We start from the raw sequence: 7,142 nt of genomic DNA, 5'->3' as shown, positions 1-7,142 counted from the left end.
CAGTGGTTCCATTTATACCAGCAGCCTCTTCAAGTACTCCAGGACTTCTCCATCATTCTCTTCACAGGTCCTTGAAAACCTTCCCCTTAGCCATCCAAAAAACTGTTCCGACATATCTGGTATTTGCAAACTGCAGCAGCACCCCACTCTCCAGTTCCAAATCTGTTCTAGTTTGCTAGCTGCTGGAATGCAGCACACAAGAGATGGATTGGCTTTTAATAAAAGGGGATTTGTTTCATTAGCTCTTCAAAGGAAAGACAGCTAACTTTCAACTGTGGTTCTTTCTTACATGGGAAGAGACAGGGTAATCTCTGTTGGCCTTCTCTCAAGGCCTCCGGGTTCCAACAACTTTCCCTGGGGTGATTTCTTTCTGCATCTCCAAAGGCCTGGGCTGAGCTGTGAGTGTGGAGATGAGGTATGCTGAGCTGCTTGGGCTGTGCTATGCTGAGTCTCTCATTTAAGCACCAGCCAATTAAATCAAACATCATTCATTGTAGCAGGCACGCCTCCCAGCCTACTGCAGATGTAATCAGCAACAGATAAGGTTCATACACCATTGGCTCATGTCCACAGCAACAGAACTAGGCACCTACACCTGGCCAAGTTGACAACTGAATCTAACTACCTCAAGCTCCAAGGTCTGACTTTTTGTTTGTTTGTTTTATCAGCCTTTTAACCACAATTTGTAAAGAATATGAGTCTTAGAGGATGCAGATAGATGTTGCATAAAAATTACCCTCACTACACAGAAATGACAATACATTTTGTAAATGTTGGGTTAAAATTAAACAAGTTGCTTTGCTATAAGATTTCTCAGTATTTTTAATAATTTAATGAGCAATGTGAACTTCCAAAAACGATGTATACAGAGTGGCACTTCCTAAACTTATGTGAAAACAATATTCCTCTTCCAAAAGTGGTAATTTTATATGGAAAATAAATTTGCATATTTTCCATGCTGCACAGTGCCAGGATATGGTGTATATAATAATTAGATCAGTATACAGCTTGCACTAAGTACTAAAAGGGAAAATTGATTGATTGGTCAACTAGCAAATGATGTAAGTGTGAGCACAAAATGCATCTTTGATCTTCTGCCAGTGTTCTCCTGGTTTCCCAAACGGTGTCTCATGTCTTCCCATAGGTGAGCCCATGAACCCCCATCACAAAAGCTCATCTAAATCTGGAGGGGTCTTTATCCAATCTTCTGGGCTGATGTAGACATAACCAGTTACATAAAGCCTAACTGACTCAAATGCTTCCCTCGGTGGTTAACTAAAGACTCAGATGTTTAGTTCTCTTTATTCTGAATCTTTACCTTGATAATGCACGTTACTATATATATGAAAAATAAATGTCCAGTCTCACTAACAAAGATTTGCCATGTTAAATGACTGTGTTTAAAAATATCCTATCTAATTATAATCTGTATATATTATAATAACAGTATGAATTAGTATGTGGTACAAAAAGTGCATATTTTACTCTACTGGTAGTACAAATCTGTACAGTTTTTAAAAGGGCAATTTGACAATATAATCAAGTAATTCAAAAGAATTCAAAACCTTAGAGAAAGTGATTCTTCTACTGGGGATAAATTTTTAAAACATAATACAAATTGCAGGCAAAAATTTACATGCAAGATGCCTGTTGAATTTTTATAATGGTAGTGAAAATCCAAAATGAATAAACATATATCATGGAGTATGAAATATAATATAATGTTTGTAAAAATGTTCATGATATGGGAAATGGAAATGCTTATGATATAATGCCATGTTAAATATAGAAGAACTACATTTACAGGTAGATGTTAGCTTGCTAGCTGCCAGAATGTGATATACTGGAAATGGAATGGCTTTTAAAAAGGGGAATTTAATGAGTTGCTAGTTTACAGTTCTAAGGCCAATAAAATGTCCCAATTAAAACAAGTCTATAGAAATGTCCAATCAAAGGCATCCAGGGAAAGATACCTTGGTTAAAGAAGGCCAATGAAGTTCAGGGTTTCTCTCTCAAGTTGAAACGCACATGGCAAACACAGTCAAAGTTTCTCATCTGGAAGGGCACATGGTGAACCCAGTGTCATCTGCTACCTTCTTCTCCTGGCTTCCTGTTTCATGAAGCTCCTGGGAGGCATTTTCCTTCTTCATCTCCAAAGGTTGCTGGCTGGTGAACTCTGCTTCTTGTGGCTTTTCGTTCTGCTCTGCTCTCTCCGAATCTCTCATTCTCCAAAATGCTTCCTCTTTTATAGGACTCCAGAAACTAATCAAGACCCACCTAAATGGGTGGAGACATGCCTCCAGCTAATCCAATTTAACAACCATTCTTGATCAAATCACATCTCCAGGGAGGTGATCTAATTACAGTTTCAAGCATACAATACTGAATAGGGATTAGAAGAAACAGCTGCCTTTACAAAATGGGATCAGGATTAAAACATGGCTTTTCTAAGGTACATACATCCTTTCAAACCAGCACAGTAGATTTCCTCAGTTTGTGCCAACAGGCAAATAGTCAATGGCTGGTAATTTGTGTGTGTGTGTGTGTATGTGTTCTGAGTTTAAAAAAAATCCCAGAAAATACTGTAATATTTCTCAGATATAACAATACGAATTGGATAAACACTTCTATGATGTTTTGATAAATCCACTCATTTAGTTGAGTTATTGTCAAATCACATTTTTCCATATTTTTGTATAGCCTAAACTATTACATTTATAATTTTTTGTCCTGAAAACCTGAAAGAGTTACAAATTGCAAATGTTACTGAACTTTTAATTTTTGTAAATGCTTTTTTTATATAATCACTTTTAAAAGAAAGGTCCTTAGAAAGCTGGAATTGTGCATCTAACTTTCAGTTCTCTTACTGTGTCTTCTAAATTAAAACTCTTTATATTCTAATCTTTTGCCTTTGTCTACCAATCCTAAAAATATATATATGCAGAGCTACTTGAGGAAGTCATTTCAGGAAAACCATGTTAAGAATACTACAGTGGTTCTCCACTGTCCAATAAACTGAAGTCAACTTTATCAAACAAAACCAAGTCAAGATGAAACCATTTGAAAAGCTTTCAAGAAAATCAAATGACTCTCCCAGATCCCTTGCATTTTTTATTACTGTTCTGCTTCTCTCAATTTCTAGAAAACACAGCATTGGAATCCCATCTCCTATTTCTAACTTAATCAGCCAGAGAGACTCTGTTTTAACCAAGGCCTACTTTGAAAGTAAGTTTTGTGGTGCTGATTGTCCCTTACTTGTAGGTTGCTTGGAAAATGTTGTTCAGTCTTGTTGACAAGGATTTTCTCTACTCCACTGGATTGCTCTTTGACTGGAGCAGAGCCCTGCTTCCAACTTATCAGGGTTCTCTGACTTCCTTCCCAACTTTCATATTATGATATTTGCTCATTCACGGAAACTATTCAAATCAAGAGGACCAACTCATTCGGGAGCCATATCTGCTTCACAATATTGTTTAAATCAGACAGAATTTCACTCAGCTTTTATACTATCTCATATTGGGTGCAAACTATTCTCTGCTATTGACAGCCTCCCCTCCTGAAAGTACATTTCAATTAGCTTTTTTAGCTAACTATTTACTGCAGGCACTTTGGAAGCAAGTCCATTACCACAGGAACTTTTAAAATAGTGACTCAATTTCCTGGCTCACCAGTTAAGCCAGAAATCACAGTCGTATTATGTTTCAAGGAGTATATAAGAAACAGTTGCTTAGAAAAATACCCAATCAACCTGAGCCCTGCAGGATGTCAGGATTCCAGGACACGCTTTACCACTGCTCATTTACATATTTTCCACAATAAAACATCAATTTTTGGACAGAAGTGGATGATAAGGGGCAGAGCAAAAAAGAATAAAATTCAAGTAATCTGCCTGCAAGAATGTGATATTATGTGACAAGCACAAGGAAAAGTAAGAGAGAATGCTGATGAATCATCTTCTAAAAAAGGAAAAAATAACGTGAGAGTTGACAATTTTTCTCCTTAGCCACCTGATGTGCGCTGTGCCTTATATTTTCTCATATTGACTTCTTGGATTTAAACCTCATCAAACAGTGTAAAGTAGATATTAATCTATGTTTTTAAAGTATAGGATTTTAGGGTCTAAAATCAAATGATTGGTCCAAGGTCACCCAGATGTCAAATTTGGGGTTGAGATTATAACACGGATTTGACTCCCAAACCCAGGTTTTTCTATTAAATCACACCATCATCTAAGACAGTAGGTGGTCTGTGTAACTATGTAGACATTCAATGAATTCTAAGTAGTTGTTTCAAGCATTACTGCTCAAAGTTCATGAATTCTTTGGTATAATGTTACTTTGGTTTCTGATTATAAAAGAAATTTAAATGCATATTCATTAAAGAAAATTTGCAAAATTAACAAGAAATGAAAGAAAAGAATAATGAAAAGAATAATAGAAAAATACAAAGAGAATACAATTTATAAGTCATCAAGTAACTTGTCTTAGAGAGGTAACCACAGGTCCTGCTGAGTGTTTGCCTGTATTAGATACACAGCATGTGGCTACCATCTGGTACTGCTATTTAGTGATACCTATAAGAGATAACAGGGGATCAGGCCCCATCCCTACTGGATGGCAAAGACTGAGCTATTTACAACTAATTGAGCATCTTTTGTTAAGAGCCTGGTTAAAAGCCATGTGTCCTTTAGCATAATAATACTAGGGCTGTTGTCTTGATTTTTATAGGAAAAGGACAAAACTTTGATAAAGATGGCATGTACATTTCTCATTTGAGAACAGACTGTAGTGTCTCCAAGGAAAAACAAAATAATGCTCGACTTAGTATTAAAAAAAAAGGAAGAAAAGAAAGAATGGAGGAAGAAAGAAAGAGGCAGGTTTCTTAGGTAAATTAGCCAGGAAATTATTCTGAGTGCTCAGCAGTGGGGACACTGAGATATACGTAGCTTCCACTATGGCCCTTGGAAGCAAGATTAGAAACTGACTGCCGCCCCTCCAACCCGTGTCCACCCCGAGGCATCGGAGCTGGACATGGCTGAGTAGAGACCGCCTACGCTGGTATCCAGCCAAAAACCTGGGGCACAGGTGTTCATGAAAAGAGGGAAGGGAGAAGGGTGACGGAGCTTCTCCTTCCTGTTGGGTTTGACAGATCTCCCTAAAGGAGATGTCAAAATCCCCCACAAATTTGAGACCTCAAATAAGAGCTCCATGGAAGTATCTGAGGGACATTAAGAAGATAGAGTAAAAGATTGCAAGAGCCTGGAACTCCCAAGTAGAGCTGCAGTCCCTGTTCCTGCTCCTACACTCTGCTGTTGTTTTGAGAGCAGTTTGACTTTTGGTAAAGAACTTGGCTGACTCCTTGTGTTGTTTATTTGGGGACAGTAACTAGTCCGCAGACATGTGCAGTCTCAGATGGGAACAAAAAACTTCTGCCCTCCACAGCCTCATTGCAAGATGACGTCATCACTCAGATGCAACAATAGAGGTAAATAAGATCCACAAAAAGTGGCTGTAAAACTAACATTGTGATTTCCAGTCACACATTGTGAGGAACAGACTTAGGGACAAAAATGAGACAGTATAATATAATTTTGTCCTCTATTATAATTAAATATTAGCAGCACTTCCTTATGCCATCAAAATTGAAATAATGAGTTTAAGGTTGACTAAAATTTCTTTATATGAACTTTCAACAAAGATAATATTATTTTCATTGACAATATTAGCAATATTTTTGCTTTGTTTTTTAAAAATAGAGTGAACATGTTTTGTGTAGAAGTCTGTGCTTATTGTTAACATAAATTCCCAACAGATGACTCACTGAATCAAAAAATATTAATATTTAAAAAATTCTTGCACTGTGTTGCCAATTTACTCTCCAAAGTGATAGTTTTTAAATCACTGGCAGCAGAAGAAATTGTCTGTATCATTAAAAATGTGTCTAGTGTTTTAAATGCACATTATTTTGATTATGAATGAATGTTATGTTTATTTGCCTTTCCTAAGTTTTCAGCTGTGAACAATAATAAAATTACCTTATTGTCCTTTTTACAATGATGGATTAGGATTTTGCTCCCTTTCCCTCCCAAGTGTCAGAAACCATTACTAAGAGACGACATGGATAATAGAAAATATAAGTACTTTGGATGAAAAAAAGACTTAAGATTCAAATTGAAGTTATGAATCTTACCTGTCTATAGATCGTAACACCTCTGAACCTCATAATCTTTAGTTTTAAAATGTCAGTAATGCTTTTGTACCCTTGTGATTTGTGTATCTAAAATTTAATATATATATATAAATAGTAGATATATAATAAAGTTACTAACCAAATATGAATTGCTTTCTTGTAATAGTACATAGAGAATGCATTTTTACTAAAAGCAATTTGATAAATTAAGCCATTTTTATATGGCTTCTATATCTTCACATGAATCTCAACTGGTTTGTTCTTGTGAGCAGTTTTCAGGGTCTTTAAATAGTCAGTGGCATTTTGTCTGTAATATACTCCAACGTAGTATAATGAGTATTGAAAAAGACTGTAAGTGGAAAGGGAAGTTTCTCTTGGTATGGGAAAGGAGTGTTTGGTAAAATGCTTCCTGGAAGACTGGATTGATGATAAGTATCTCCTGTCTAGAGAGATTTAAAATGTTGATGACTCCTCATCAATTCTGATCCATCCATGAGGCAAAATGCTATAGAAATTATGGTAATACTTTGGTAGATAATCATTTTTTAGTGTGCTCATTTCAAATCAACGAGTCTAGGAAGAAATGCAACTTCAGAGGCAATTTTTCCATGCCCCTGTTTTGGATTGAAGCTGATTCCTCATTGGCAGGTAATGACTTGTTCAACTCACAAGGTGGCAAGGACAGAAGGGAAAACTAGACTCAATTCAAGTACTTTCAACAAGTCTCCCTTATCCCACACAATTTTCCTTCCCAAATAATACCAAAAGTCTACTAAAAATAAAGAAAAGCAGAGAATAATGCATTCCATGGATGTATTGAATAGATTGCCAGTTTTCCCTCAATTAGCTACATTTCTTCATGGCTAGTTGTCTGTTTGCTTTCCTTTCACACAATTTAAAGATTTTGTCATTTAATAATTTAGCTCTTTATGATTTTTTAAATTTAATGACAC

Source organism: Tamandua tetradactyla, chromosome 17 (assembly GCF_023851605.1).
Source record: "Tamandua tetradactyla isolate mTamTet1 chromosome 17, mTamTet1.pri, whole genome shotgun sequence".
Lineage (NCBI taxonomy): Eukaryota > Metazoa > Chordata > Mammalia > Pilosa > Myrmecophagidae > Tamandua > Tamandua tetradactyla.
Note: the sequence above shows the minus strand (reverse complement) of the source record.